The 16,223-nt window shown below is 42.4% G+C and overlaps 1 long non-coding RNA gene across 1 annotated transcript; it reads right to left on the bottom strand.

The window, feature by feature from the left end:
- Positions 1-7,790: 7,790 nt before the first annotated feature.
- Positions 7,791-10,138, bottom strand: LOC142164365 (uncharacterized). The gene is made up of 3 exons (XR_012695146.1): positions 10,033-10,138; positions 9,895-9,953; positions 7,791-8,063 (listed from the first exon to the last, which is right to left on the bottom strand). It is a non-coding gene; the product is annotated as an uncharacterized LOC142164365 (long non-coding RNA).
- Between the last annotated feature and the right edge of the window lie 6,085 nt (positions 10,139-16,223).

Consider the following 16,223-nt stretch of genomic DNA (forward strand, 5'->3'; position numbering starts at 1 on the left):
GGAGAGGACGTGAATGCGAAGGTGTGGCAGTATGTGCATCACGAACACATGAGTGGTATCTCGTTCACGAAGGGGAGTGAGGCAGCTAGGGACCCCCAGTCATTTGTTCTATGCATTCGCGAGGTAAGGGACGCGTTCGTGAAGGTCTGAGTTTGCAAAGATTCACGTTCGCGAAGAGTTAAGTTGAGAGGCAATTTGAGTTGGTCTACGCGAACGCGAGAGGACGGTCGCATTCGCGAAGAAGAAAATCTCAGTAGACAGTATTAATTTCAAAAATGAGGGTTTGAGCCCATTCTTCATATTTTGAGCTAGAGATCACAGATTTGGGCGATTCTTGAAGGGATTTTCGCGGAGTTGATTGGGGTAAGTGATTCTTACTTGGTTTTGGTCAAAATCCCATGATCTCATCTTTAATTTTACCATCTAATTTGTGATTTGGGGTGAGAAATTGGGGAAAAAGAGGACGAACTATTGAGTTAGAATATTGAGGTTTTGAATGGGATTTTGTTATCGAGTTTGAGTAATTTTGGTATGGTTAGGCTCGTGAGTGAATGGGCTTTCAGGTTTTGTGACTTTTGTCGGATTTCGAGACGTGGGCCCGGGGCCAGGTTCGGGACGATTTTGGATTTTGGGTAGAATTTCATGTTTTCTTTGTGGAATATATTCCTTTAGCCTACATTGATCACCTTGTATTGCCTGTGGCAAGTTTTAGGGAATTTGGAGACCGATTTGAGAGGCAAGGGCTTTTTAGAGTAGGATTTTTGCGCAGTTGAGGTAACACTTTCAAACTTGGTTTTGAGGGTTCGAAACCCCGAAATATTTCTTATATGATTGGTATTGAGGTGACGCATATGCTAAGTGACGGGCGTGCGGGCGTGCACCATGAGAATTGTGGCCTGGGTGACTCCATGGCACTGCGTAGTGATAATACCTTGCTGATACCCGTGTTTCTAGCATGTGATAAAGTAATTGAGCTGTCAATCATGTTAGATATCATGTTTAGGCTTATTGCTGGTACTGTTGAGACCCAAAGTGGTCGTTTCTTGTTGTCACTTTACTTGTTTTACTGATATTGCGTACTCAGTCATATACATTCATCAAGTCATATACCAGTCTCAGTTGCTATCTATTGAATCATCATATTACTATTTTGGGCTAGTTTGATTACTGGAGAGGTTGATGACTGAGTGAGGCCGAGAGCCGATTGTGAGTGACAGATATGGGATCGGGCTGCACGCTGCAGCGAATATATTGATATTATGATAGCACTTGGGTTGTAGGAGCCCCTCCGAATTCTGTAACACACCCCTAGTGAGCGCGGTTTATATTATTGAGGGATGGATTTTCCTTGGAGATGGATCTTGTCCGAAGTACTTGATACTTGGAGATGGATCTTCTCCACAGGGCCGGTTGTCCTTTTCCTCGGTACTGGGCAACCTATGGTCAGCGTTTAATATATTCCGGGATGGATCTTCCCTGGGCCGTGTGGGCCATATACAGTATCGAGTGGTTGAGATATCGAGAGTGTAAGCACTTGAGTCTAAAAGATGTTTTTAAATGATTTTACAGGAACTGGATATAAATAAGCTGATTTGATTCAAACTATGATTTTAAAAGCGTACCGTATTTTACTGAGTTTCTGCGATATAAACTTTACTTGCATTACTGCTCATCACTACTTCTCAGTCTTTATTTACTGTTGTTACTTACTGAGTTGGCGTACTCACATTACTCCCTACAACTTGTGTGTAGATCCAGGCGTTTCTAGACACGGTAGCGAGTGTTGATTGTTTAGTTACAGATTCATCAGAGATGCAAGGTAGCTGCCTGTGGAACTTATAATCGAGTCACTTTATCATGGTTGCATCCCCTTTTAGTTTACCAGGCTTGTTAACATATATTGCTACATGATAGATCCCATGTACTCAGTGACACCCCGGTTTTGGGATGGATTGTACCGTGTTTTGGTTAAATTCCATTTGAAAAGGGTTTTTCTTTTAATGTTAAATTGTTCCGTTGTTAATTCTAAAAAGTGTTTTACTGTGTTTGAAATGTTGAGTTGAGGCTTGCCTAGTTCCACGATAGGCACCATCATGACGGTCGTTTTTGGGTCGTGACAAGTTGGTATGAGAGCCTAGGTTACAATGGTCTCACGAGTCATGAGCAGGTTTAGTATGTGCTAGCAGATCGGTACGGAGACGTAAGTACTTATCTTCGAGAGGATGCAGAACCCTTAGGAAACTCTAAATTCTTGAATTCTTGTCGTGCGAATCTGTTGATTGTAGTAACTAAACATCTATTGTTTCATTCTCTCACAGATGGTGAGGACTCGTACCACTGGGCAGGATGGACAACCACCAGTACCACCATCCAAGGCCGTGAGAGGTCGAGGTTATTGTAGAGGCTGCGGTAGGGGCAGAGGTGCAGCCCATACAGCAGCTGGGGCAGTACCTGCAGATCCACTAGTTGCCCATGATCAAGACCAGATTCCAGTTGTTGATGCACTAGCTCAGGCACCACCTGTGCCCATCATGAATCCTGGCCTTCAAGAGGCCTTAGCTCAGATTCTGACCGTGTGTACCGGCCTTGCTCAAGTGGTCTCTATTTTGACGATAGCAACCACTTCTCAGGCTAGGGGAGGCACTCATACTCCCGTTGCCCGCACACCTGAGCAGGTAGTACAGGGACTCCAGACACCGGGGGCACCACCAGCCCAGCCGGTTGCAGCTGCACAGGACTATGTGGTTCTTGCTATGCCTGAGGATAAGCAGGGTAGATTGGAGAGGTTTGGGAGGCTCCAGCCTCTATCTTTCAATGGTGCAGAGGGAGAGGATGCACAAGGTTTCTTGGATATGTGTCTAAGGATACTCCGTACAGCAGGTATTCTGGAGACCAGTGGGGTCTCGTTCACTACCTTTCAATTCTCTGGGGCTGCATTCAGTTGGTGGGAGGCATACGAGAGGCGTAGGCTGGTCAGCACATCGCCCTTACCTGGTAGCATTTCTCCGTTATCTTTCTAGAGAAGTTTGTGCCTCAGTCCCGCAGAGAGGAGCTGCACAGACAGTTTTAGCAGCTTCGTCAGGGTGATATGTCTATGACGCAGTATGAGATGTGATTCTCGAAGTTGGCCCGTCATGCTATCTGGTTGGTTCCCATAGACAGAGAGAGGATCAGGAGATTTATAGATGGCCTCACTTTTCAACTACGATTGCTTATGACCAGTCCACCGTGGTGCATCATCTAGCAATGGGTCACACAGTCATCAGCATGGCCAGTCATTATAGATGGCCTCACTACCAGCTCAGAGTTCGCCTCCTGGATAATCAGCCCAAGGTTCCCCTGCGTCAGGACCTTCTGGCAGTTATTCTGATGCTCGAGGTTCCCTTCAGTCCCCACCGCCATTAGCAGGGAGAGGTTGCTTTGAGTGTGGAGATTTGGATCATATCAAGAGGTATTGTCCCCGCCTTTTAGGAGGCTCATCTCAGTAGAAGAGTCAGCCTGCAACTTCAGCACCAGTTGCTTCACCACCCGCCTAGCCAGGTTGGAGTGTAGCTCAGTCCGCTAGGGGTCGCCCGAGAGGGAAGAGGCGATCAGGGGACGGCAAGGCCCGTTTCTATGCTCTCCCTGCTAGACCAAATACCATTGCTTCAGATGCTGTGATTACATGTATTGTCTCAGTTTTCCATAGAGATGCCTCTGTATTATTTGACCCTGGTTCTACTTATTCATATGTTTCCTCGTATTTCACTCATTTTCTAGATATTCCCCGTGAGTCTCTAGTTTCATCTGTTCATGTATCCACTCCAATTGGTGATACTATCATTGTGGACCGTGTATATCGGTCATGTGTGGTGACTATTGGGAGTCTGGAGACCAGAGTAGATCTCTTGTTGCTTAGTATGGTCGATTTTGAGGTGATTTTGGGGATGGATGGATGTCTCCATGTTAGGTTGTTCTAGATTGTCACGCTAAAACCATGACGTTGGCGATGCTGGGGTTGCTGAGGGTTGAGTGGAGCAGTTCTATAGACTATGTTCCCAGTAGAGTGATTTTATACTTGAAGGCTTACCGGATGGTTGACAAAGGTTGTCTATCTTATCTGGCCTTTGTGAGGGATGTTAGTGCAGAGGCCCCTGCTATTGATTCTGTTCCGGTGGTGCGAGATTTCCCGGATGTGTTTCCTGCAGACCTGCCGGGCATACCGCCCGACATGGATATTGATTTCGGTATTGATTTGGTGCCGGGCACTCAGCCCATTTCTATTCCACTGTACCGTATGGCACCGGCTGAGTTGAAGGAGTTGAAGGAGAAGCTTCAGGAACTCCTTGATAATGGGTTTATTCGGCCTAGCATGTTACCTTGGGGTGCACCAGTTCTATTTGTGAAGAAGAAGGATGGTACTATGAGAATGTGTATTGATTACAGACAGTTGAACAAGGTCACAATCAAGAACAAGTATCCTTTGCCGCGTATTGATGATTTGTTTGACCAGCTTCAAGGAGCGATGGTGTTCTCCAAGATTGATTTGAGGTCAGGGTATCACCAGCTGAAGATTCGGGACTCGAATATTCTTAAGGCAGCTTTCAGGACCCGATATGGACATTATGAGTTCCTTGTGATGTCTTTTCGGCTGACCAACACCCCAACAGCGTTCATGCATTTGATGAACAATGTGTTTCAGCCTTATCTTGACTCGTTCGTTATTGTATTCATTGATGACATCCTGGTGTACTCTCGTCGCCAGGAGGAGCATGCTCAGCATCTAAGGATAGTGTTACAGCGATTGAAGGAGGAGCATCTCTATGCAAAGTTCTCTAAGTGTGAGTTTTGGCTCAGTTCAGTGGCGTTCTTGGGGAACGTGGTGTCCAGTGAGGGTATTCAGGTGGATCCGAAGAAGATAGATGCAGTGTAGAGTTGGCCCGGACCGTCCTCAGCCACGACGATTCGGAGCATTCTTGGGCTAGCGAGCTACCACCGTCATTTTGTGGAGGGTTTCTCATCTATTACATTGCCCTTGACTAAATTGACCCATAAGGGTGCTCCTTTCAGGTGGTCGGATGAGTACGACGAGAGATTTCAGAATCTCAATACTGTTTTAACCACGGCTCCAGTTCTAGTCAACCATCAGCTTCTGGTTCTTACACAGTGTATTGTGATGCCTCGCGGATCGGCATTGGGTGTGTTTTGATGCAGGGGTAGAGTGATTACTTATGCTTCGTGCCAGTTGAAGCCTCATGAGAAGACCTATCTTGTCCATGACCTTGAGTTAGAAGCTATTATTCATGCCTTGAAGATTTGACGGCACTATTTGTACGGGGTCCATTGTGAGATTTACACTGATCATCGGAGTTTACAGCGTCTGTTCAAATAGAATGATTTTAACTTGCGTCAGCGGAGGCGGCTGGAGCTTCTTAAGGACTAAGATATCACCATTTTGTACCATCCCGGGAAGGCTAATGTGGTGGCCGATGCCTTGAGTCGTCGGGCGGAGAGTTTGGGGAGCTTAGCATATCTTCCAGTAGCAGAGAGGCCATTGGCATTGGATGTCCAGTCCTTAGCTGGCCATTTTGTTAGATTGGATATTTCTGAGCTGAGTCGAGTATTGGCTTGTATGGTCCCTTGGTCTTCTCTTTATGATCGTATCACGGAGCATCAGTATGATGACCCTCATCTTCTTGTCCTTAAGGACACGGTCCAGCACGATGATGCTAAGAATGTCACTATTGGGGATGATGGTGCGTTGAGGATGCAGGGCAGGCTATATGTGCCCAATGTAGATGGTTTGTGTAAGCTGATTCTCTAGGAGGCTCACAGTTCGCGGTATTCTATTCATCCAGGTGCAGCGAAGATGTATCATGACTTGAGACAGAATTACTGGTGGAGGAGAATAAATAAGGACATAGTGGAGTATGTAGCTCGATGCCTAAGTTGTCAGCAGGTGAAGTATGAGCATCAGCGACTGGGTGGGTTGCTTCAGAAGTTAGAGATTCCGGAGTGGAAATGGGAGCGGATCACTATCGATTTCGTTGCTGGGCTTCCACGAACTCAGCGGAAGTTTGATGCAGTTTGGGTGATTGTGGACCGGCTGACCAATCATCTCATTTCATTCCTGTGATGACTACCTATTCTTCCGAGCAGCTGGCTCGAGTGTATATACGCGAGATCATCAGGCTTCATGGCGTACCGGTATCTATTATTTCTGACCGGGGCACACAGTTTACATCACGGTTCTGGAGGCCCGTACAACATGAGTTGGGTACTCGAGTGGAGTTGAGCACAGCATTTCACCCTCAGATGGACGGACAGTCCGAGTGAACTATTCAGATATTAGAGGATATGCTCTATGCGTGTGTGATGGAGTTTGGGGGTTCGTGGGATCAGTTCTTGCCTCTAGCGAAGTTTTCTTATAATAACAGTTACCAGTCGAGCATCTAGATGGCAGCGTCTGAGGCTCTGTATGGTAGGCAGTGTAGGTCTCCAGTGGGTTGGTTCGAACCGGGCGAGGCTAGATTATTGGGTACAAACTTAGTTCAGGATGCTCTAGAGAAGTTTAGGGTGATTCAGGATAGACTACACATAGCCCAGTCCAGACAGAAGAGTTATGCGGATCAAAAGTTCGCGATGTTGCATTCATGGTTGGAGAGCGGGTCTTGCTCCGGGTGTCACCCATGAAGGGTGTTATGAGGTTCGGAAAGAAGGGCAAGATGAGCCCGAGGTTTATCGGTCCATTTGAGGTATTGCGATGTGCTGGGGAGGTTGCTTATGAGCTTGCCTTACCTCCCAGTCTAGCAGGAGTTCATCCAGTATTCCATGTTTCTATGCTCCGGAAGTATCACGGCGATCCTTCTCACGTGTTGGATTTCAGCTCAGTCCAGTTGGACAAGGATTTATCTTATGTTGAGGAGCGGTGGCGATCTTAGATAGACAGGTTCGAAAGCTGAGGTCGAAGAATATTTATTCTGTGATGGTTCAGTGGAGGGGTCAGCCTGTCGAGGAGGCGACTTGGGAGACCAAACATGATATGTGCAGCCGTTATCCTCATCTTTTCACCACTTCAGGTATGCCTCTATGATCGTTCGAGGACGAACGACTATTTTAAGAGGGGGAGGATGTAACGACCCGGCCGGTCGTTTTGATTGTACTAGCCTCGATCCCCTATTTACTATTTTCCCTATATCTGTTTCTGCTTATGTGACTTGCCATGAGGTCTTGTTTTTGGTTTCTGAGTGTTTTAGGACACTTAGTCCCTAAAACAGAAGCTTAAGTTTCAGAATTTTAACTATAGTCGAAAGTGTGTGAAGACGAATCCAGAATGTGGTTCCGTTTGGTTGAGGTCCCGAGGGCCTCGGGTGAGTTTCGGGTGGTTAAGAATACTCCCAAAAACCTTTCATTACATTTAGCACTTTGGCATAAACCATTATCCTTAAAGTTAGACTCAATAGCCACATGCATTTTCTTTTGTATCATGTGCAATTTCATTTATCATAGGAAAGCCATAAAGTAATATCCATATTCGGGGAAAACTTTAACTTTATAATCATTACCATTTGAAAGATTGAAACCTTAATAAACTTCTTGTCATATGAAGCATAGAATGTGAGACTATAACATTTGAAATAAAATATGGAAATACATGCATCTCACCACAACCTCGGGAAGTGAGATCAGCACACGACTCTCGAAACTCGTGCGAACCAACTTCCATACTTAGACCCTTCAACATGAGATTTGGGCCAACACGACCTTCCAGTATAATGCCAAAAATTAAAAACGCTCTCAATTGACTAGGGATGGAACTTTCAACATTTTATTTATATACACAATTGTTGCCACTAGAGATATAACCAACCTTTACATATACACTGGACACTAATATGCAAGCCTCTAAGAGTGCCATAATATATAACATGGTTGGGATAGGGCCCCACCATATCCAAAACAACATATACATATCCTTGGTGCCTATCGACTTCTGTCCAGCTGCTTTGGAGAAGTGGAGTGCGACAACCAACAGCTGAAATATGCACCTTACCGAGGAGACACGTTACCAGGTCTACCTATACCTGTGGGCATGAGCATAGTGCCCAGAAGTAAGGGGCGTTAATACGAAAGATATACTGAATTATGTAAGACGGATAATGTAGATAACCCAAAGACATAACATAAGAGATATAAGTACAAAATTTCGACTTGAATACCGAAGCCAAGCCATCGAAGGCGTACACTTCGGAAACTATGAACTATAAGTATATGCAAGTTTGGTAAATGTCAAGTCATGCATTAAGTATAATGTAGTAATGTTCCACCACTCTTGGGACACATCATCTCATGTCACGTTCAGCTATTCCTTCAGTCATATCATATCATATCGTACTCGGTCTCAGAGAGGACTCGATAAAGTCTCATGCCTTTCTCACATCATAACCGGCCTCAGGAGGTCTCGACCGTACCCGGTCTTAATAGAACTCGGCATAATCGGCCTCAAGAGGACACGGTCGTACCCAGCCTCAGGAGATCCCGATTATAATCGGTCTCAATAGAAATCGGCGTACACGATCTTAGAAGAACTAGGTAAATTTTTATATCATATTATTATGTACCCCGCCTCATAGATACCCAACTGATTAGTGGTTGCACAATAGGTATCATACCCGGCCAACTATAGCGCGCTCGGTAAAGTAAAATAGATACATATATATAAGTACAATACAAGATCAATTTCAAGAGATATCAAGATTAAACTCAGAATGAGTCAAATTTTCCAACCATAAAATTATAGTCTGGGAACCTCTCACACATGAAAGAAAATGCCACAGGCAAAGAACATATAAGAATATGAACGGCATCATCAAGAAAGGCTTAGAATAGTTAAGGCTACAACTTAAGGATATCTTAGAAAGAAATGCTTACATCGAGTCATTCCGAGAAGGAAAAACTACCATACATACCTTGTTGAAGAACTAACTAAGCTTCCTCAATTATTACGCTTCTATGGTAGTTATTTCCACCTCCAAGGAGTTTCCAAAATCAGCATAACAAGAAGATAGATGTACAGTGATGATCACGATATTCCTTTCGTTAAATCCTACTAGGTTCTCCTTTGATTTAGTTTTGAATTGTTTGAGAGTTCTCAGAAGGAGTTAATGGTATTTTGGAAGAGCTTGAAGCTAGTAAGATTGCGTAGAATGAATGAGAAAGAAGTTATGCTAATTTTTATGCCAGATCTAGAAACTCCAACGCCCGGAGTGCCAAACAGTCACCCCGCACCGGCCAATGTGTCTGGTGAGGTAGCTGGCACAATTCTGATGAAGTATAATCATATCTTTGTTCCCATAACGTGTCACCGACCGATTGTTTGCGCTAAAACCCTCATTAATCTTCCACTTCATATGTGTGGAAAAAGTGTGGGGTGTAACAACATGGAGACACGTTTTAAAAATATGGAGTTTACGAAGAGATTCTATGAAAGGGTTCAACTCATACTTCAATATCATTCCTTAAATACTCAATTGTAATCAACCAAATCAATAACTTCAATCTACAATAACCGAACTCGTTTCGATGAATAACTACTCATTCAAATATATAAGAATCAGGTTACAAATTGAGTACGAGATTAAGTCATTAAAAACTCAAATAGGCCATTTAGGGGATAGTTGACTAAACAACCTTGAATAACCCCAAAAATAATATTAAAAATTTCATTGGGACCATAAATATCCACCATTAAAAAATGCATCATCATTATTTATCATCTTCTCTAAAAACTTAATCAACACCATCAATGATATATTTAGGTCTTTGCATTCCATCCAATAACCAATAATTCAAACAGGCATTTATTTCCTTCATAAATAGCCATAAACAACTAATCATAATGAATTTTGAATTTACCTCTTGTAATAAACGCTAAAAAAATTTCCACATGAGTCCTTGAGAAGATTTCTTGAAATCTACAAGTTTTACGGGTATGAGATATTAATACTACTATTAAAATGTTAAAATTAACACAAATCCATGGGTAAATCATACCTTAATTTATGGGTGGAAACTTGGAGCAATGAGTCTTGAGAGCTCCTAACACTTGAGCAAAATTGGGAATGAGTATACCTTTAAAAGGCTTGAGGTATTCTTGAAATGGCAGCAGCGGACGTATTGCGAGCATGCCCACTTTTTAAAAATTTCAGTCGCCACGCTTGGTGTTATGTGTCCCACTTCTAGCTCCACCATTCAGATGTTTGTCGGGGGATGCGACAACCTTGGTGCGATGGTCCCATTTTTGGCTCCACTATTCGGATGTCTGCTGGAGGACGCGATTCATCCATCCCGCCATTACGATCACAGGCCTCGGAGTCATCTTGTGGAGCTTTACTTTATTACTGTTTACTTCTATTCCAAATAGTGATGTATTTTATATTCTTAATTACTCTTGAAAGAGCTTATGACTCCTCATGTGCATAACTATTGATCATTTTTAGCTATGTATGTCATTTATTGATTTATGTTTAATGGTTAAATGGTTTGAATCTGTTAATAACTCAGCATGAATTAGGCTTACCTAGTCCTAGGGACTAGGTGCCATCACGATCCTTAAGGTAGAGTTTTGGGTCGTGACAATATCATATCAATATTTGTTGCGGCGTGTAACCCGATCCCATTATCAATTCATTACAATACTATTGTGGTGCCCAACCCATTCCCAATATCAACTCATTAAGATGAACAACTCAACACAACCAATAACATAATCTCAATACAAAAGGTACCAACGCACAAGGATCTACTAGTACAACAAATAATAATCAATACCTCGTTCTCTCAAACCTCAACAATTCATTAATGCAAGAACAGCTAAAGGGCTCACACAATTGGGTATAACATAATAAAGTGTAACAAGTAAGGTAAAGGCAATAATGGCAAGTAAAGGCATGAAACAGTAAAAATATCCAACTAGTACAGATGAAAGCATATAGCAAGTAAGCAAATATTGATCAAGGAATAAGTAACAAGACCAGGTAATAGTTGAAAGACAGATACAAATAAGGCAAAATTGACATTTAATGACATGTAGAAATCAAAGCAATTAACGAGACATAACATGGTATAACTAATGACATAAAGGTAAATAACCCAACCCACATGCTTTAGCCAACGAGAAAGCATATGCACTCGTCAGCTTGCATATATGTCGTCCCCACACATAATTCGCGTTACAAATAGATCAATAAGTCCTAATTCCCTCAAGTCAAAGTGAAACATGATAGTTACCTCTTTCTGCAATTAAACCAATAACCAGACACGACTTTTCCTTTAGAATAAGCCTCCAAACCAACTTAATCTAGCCAAATATCATTCAAACAATCCAAAATAAGCTTTAGAAACTACCCACGAATGGAAAAGATTCAATCTTTAGCTAAATTAGAAAAGTTAACAAAAGTCAACCCCGGGCCCACTTGGTCAAAATCCGAGATTAGAACCAAAACTCGATTACCCCATTTACCCCCAAGCCATGTTATGTAATTTGTTTTGAAAACCGACCTCAATTTGAGATCTAAATCTTGATTTTACATAATCCCTAAATTCATCCCAAAACCCTTAATTTCTACTATAAAATTCCTAGATTTGATGTTAAAAATCCATGAAAAGTAGTTGAAATTGATCGAAAACTAGTTAAATATGTTTGCTAATGAATTTCGGAAGAAAAAGATCTTCAAAAATTGCCTCTAGAGAGCTTAGGGTTGAAAATGGTATAAAATGAGTTAAGTCCCGATTTTCCCCTCTTTTACCCACCTGTAGATGTCGCATTTGCGAACACTAGTTCGCAAATGCCATGTCCGCAAATGTGACACACCGATCGCATGCCCAGTGAAGTCACAAATGCCATATTTGGTTCGCAAAAGCGAAATGCCTCCATCGCATATGCGTACCAATTCTTCACAAATGCGAAGCTGACTCCCAGGACACTGCATCGCAAATGAGACTCTAAGATCGCAAATGCGGTCTCAGCAGAGTTCGCAAAAGCGAACTATTCTTCACCAAACGGAAGCACCAGCCCTTACCCCACTTTTCACAAATGCGATCGTTTGACCATAAATACGAGGCTCGCAAATGCGAGCCAGACCTCGCAAATTCAAGATCTGCAGGCTTGCACCAACAAAGACTTGCACAAACAATTCTAACCTTCCGAAACACTTCCAAAACTCATTCGAGCCCTCCCCCCCTCCCCGACCTCCAAACCAAACATGCACAAAAGTGTAATAACATCCTTCAAACTTGATTGCTACCTCAAATCATCAAAATAACATCAAATAACAAGAATCGATCCTCAAAACTCAAGGTATAAACTTTAAACTCAATTTTAAAAATTGTTTACATACTGATCTGAAATGCGCTTGGGTCACCTCAGACCCCAACCGAACGTGCGTATAAGTCAAAAAAATTATAGGAACCTACCTGAATCTTCAAAATATTGATCCGAGTTTGTTTACCAAAAGAGTTGACCGTGGTCAACTCTAGCCTCATTTTAAGTCAAAAATATCATTTTCTTCAAAATTTTACGTAAATGCTTTTCGGAAAATGACATCGACCACGCACACAAATAATTAAATATCAAATGAAGCTATGGGAGGTCTCAAAAAATAAAATTAAGGCTAGTACCCAAAACGACGTATCAGGTAGTCACATTCTCCACCTCTAAAAGAAACAATCATCTTCAGACGGATATAGAAAAGTACCTGGACTGATAAAAAGGTGGGGGTATCTACTCTGCATATTAGACTCGAACTCCCACGTAGCCTCCTCAATCGGCTGACCTCTCCATTGCACTTTCACAAAAGAAAAACTCTTAGATCTCAACTTTCGAATCTGTCGGTCTAGAATAGCCACCGGCTCTTCCTCATAGGTCATATTTTCATCAAGCTGCACCATGCTGAAGTCCAAAACATGCGATCTTTTCTCATGGTACTTCCGAAGCATGGAAATGTGGAATACCGAATGTACCCCTACTAGGCTAGGAGGCAAGGCAAGCCTCTAAGCAACCTCCCCAACTCTCTCCAAGATCTCAAATGGTCCTATAAACCTCGGACTTAACTTGACCCTCTTCCCAAACCACAGCATGCCCTTTATAGCCGACACTCGAAGAAGAACCTTCTCACCCACCATATAAGCCACGTCTCGGACCTTCCGGTCCGCATAACTCTTCTGCCTAGACCGAGTTGTACGAAGTCACTCCTAAATCACCTTAACCTTATCTAAAGCATCACGGACCACATTGGTGTCAAAAAATCTAGCCTCTCCGGGCTCAAACCAACCAATCGGCAAACGATATTGCTTCCCATATCAGACCTCATACGGAGCCATCTGAATGATCGACTGATAGTAGTTGTTGTGGTAGGAGAAATCTGCTAGAGGTAAAAAAGAACTTGTCCCATGAACATCTGAAATCAATAGCACAAGCACTTAACATGTCCTCCAACATTGGAATAGTGCACTCGGACTGTCCATATGTTTGAGGATGAAACGCGGTACTTAGCTCGCCCCGCGTGCCCAACTCACGCTACATGGCTCTCCAATTATGCAATGTGAATTGCGTGCCTTGGTAATAAATGATGGAAATGGGCACGCCGTGCAGGTGGATAATCTCCTGAATGTAGATCTAAGCCAACCGCTCTAAAAATAGGAAGTCATCACCAGAATGAAGTGACCGGACTTAGTCAACCAGCCCAAAATAACCTGAACTTCGTCATATTTCCTCATGATCTGTGGTAAGCCTACCACAAAATCTATAGTGATACTGTCACGACACAAGACACAAATCCCACCATAGGCCATAATGGCGCCCAACGACATCGTTAGGGAAGCCAACAATTAATACAACACATCAATAGTTAATCAAAAATGCATTTTGAAACATTTTAGGAAAGAAAGAGTGGAAATAGTTCGTTCTTATAGTAAATATAGATATTGCTATTTTAAATGGTCGAATGAGACCAAAATATAAACCAAGAAAATCATAACGGAATACAACCAAGAGCAATATATAAATCCCAAAACCCCGATGTCACAAGTGCATGAGTATCTACTAGGAAGTACAATACTACTACAACATTTGTCTGGAATATAAAATAGACAAGATAAAATAAATTAATAAGATGGGGACTCTATGTGCTGTGGATCGTAACATGGTTGCAACTCACCACAAAGTCTCCTTAGCAGCTGCGCCTATGCGCCAAGATGACCACCAAATGCACATTTCTCAGTACCTGCACAATCAGTGCAGAAGTATAGTATGAGTTCGTAAATCAATGCGTACCAAGTAAGTATCTAGCCTAACCTCAAAGAAATAGTGACGAGGGGTCGACATTGACACTTACTAGTGTTCCAATAAATCAATTATTATAAAAGTAGATCGGTACGAAGCATGGCAAGTAAATAGTGAGATCAAATATAAGTATATAACACGATCCTCAACAAAAGAAATAATATGAAGTCCTAAATAACCGGATACTACCTCGACTAGAATACATAATGGTCAACACCAAATAAACGGTAACATCTCAAGTCAGGAAGACTCATAAGTAAAATGAATCCATATCAAATATTTTGCACGATTCTGCCGAGGTGAACAGTTTGATCCCATAAGAGTAATGGCATGATTTCCTATTGTGGCGTATGTCCCGATCCCATAATAGTACCGCTGAGGCATTCAGTCCGATCCCATAATAATCGTGTACACTACCGAGGGTTGACCGATGTGAACCATAGATGCATCTCATAATACTGTCATGGACGTACAGCTCGATCCATAATAGTACTGCTGAGGCACTCATCCTGATCCCATAGGAATAGTGAAACTTGACGGGTCACTAGCCCCAGTCACAAATATATGTGTGAGTTATGAAGTTTAAGAAACTTTTCGGACAATTTCGTACAATGTGGGAGAATTCCATAAAAGGAAGTACAATTTCTACTGCTAGTCAAGTAGCTCGACAAATATCTAAAACATCAAGTCCGATACTTTATGCAAGTCTAGTCTCAAGAAAAATTATAAATTAAAATATTTAAATAGGCAGAGTAACTCAAATATTACAATTAAAGCATGGCGTGAGTCTAAGTCTACTTAGACCTAATCAAGAACTCTAGCATACGCAAGGACACTCGTCACCTCATACGTGTACAGCTCACCAATAATGTACCTTTTCCTCTCCCACCAATAATGCCACCCCATATCACGATCCACCTCTGTAGCACCCGAACAAATAGAATTCCATTAACTCTAAGCCTCCTCAAGGATCATCCCTCTCAAACCATCAATACTGGAAATAGAGATTCGACACTGAAGAAGGTGGTTGGATATCTGTCGCTTATCGTTTTGGTCGAGGCTATTGAGGTTAATGAGGAATTGACTTATGAAGAGATTCCAGGTGCCATTCTTGATTGGCAAGTCCGAAGGTTGAGAAACAAAGAGATTGCCTCTATGAAAGTGCTATGGCGAAACCAACAAGTTGAAGAGGCCACTTGGGAGGCCGAGGAAGAGATGAAGAGAAAATACCCCCATTTGTTTGAATGACTATGTATTTAAGGTGGCTATGTTCTGTGAAAATGTTAAGAGTTTACCTTCTATGGATTATGTTTCACTTGTACAGTTCATGTTAAGGATGTCTCTTTTGGTAATATAATATTTATAATGTTGTAGCCGGTATTATCTCCATAATTGTGTTACATCGTTGTGTTATGGTTATGTTGTTAGGATTGGTTTATGTGATTCTCTGACAGGTGGATAGTCCTAGTTATAGGGGAGACTCTGGCGAAATATTTGAAAAATTTGGGAGTTAATCAAAAATCTGGAACTACTGGTGTGTGAAATAACCGTGGGGTCACATTGGTTTCTAATGGCGGATTTTGACCCTCATTTGAGGATGAATGATCTTAAGTGGGGGAGGATGTAAGGCCCTGTAAAAAATTCACCTAGAACCCGAGGTTTCGTGATGCCAAGGTAGACTTGTGTGTTGATAATTGTAGAAATTCTTCGCAGCTCGCAAGCTCACCGCGGTACAGAATTTTTGGGTGGAACAATGTGTTGGGGAGTTGAAGAAACTTTTTGCAAAGCAGGGCATTTCTGTGGACATTATGTTGCCGTAGAATTAGTATGCAGCCGCAGAGTGCAGCAGAAAAATGGACAATTTTTGGAGGGTCATTTTGCGGCCCAATATGTGACGACATAA

Source organism: Nicotiana tabacum, chromosome 9 (genome assembly GCF_000715075.1).
Source record: "Nicotiana tabacum cultivar K326 chromosome 9, ASM71507v2, whole genome shotgun sequence".
NCBI lineage: Eukaryota > Viridiplantae > Streptophyta > Magnoliopsida > Solanales > Solanaceae > Nicotiana > Nicotiana tabacum.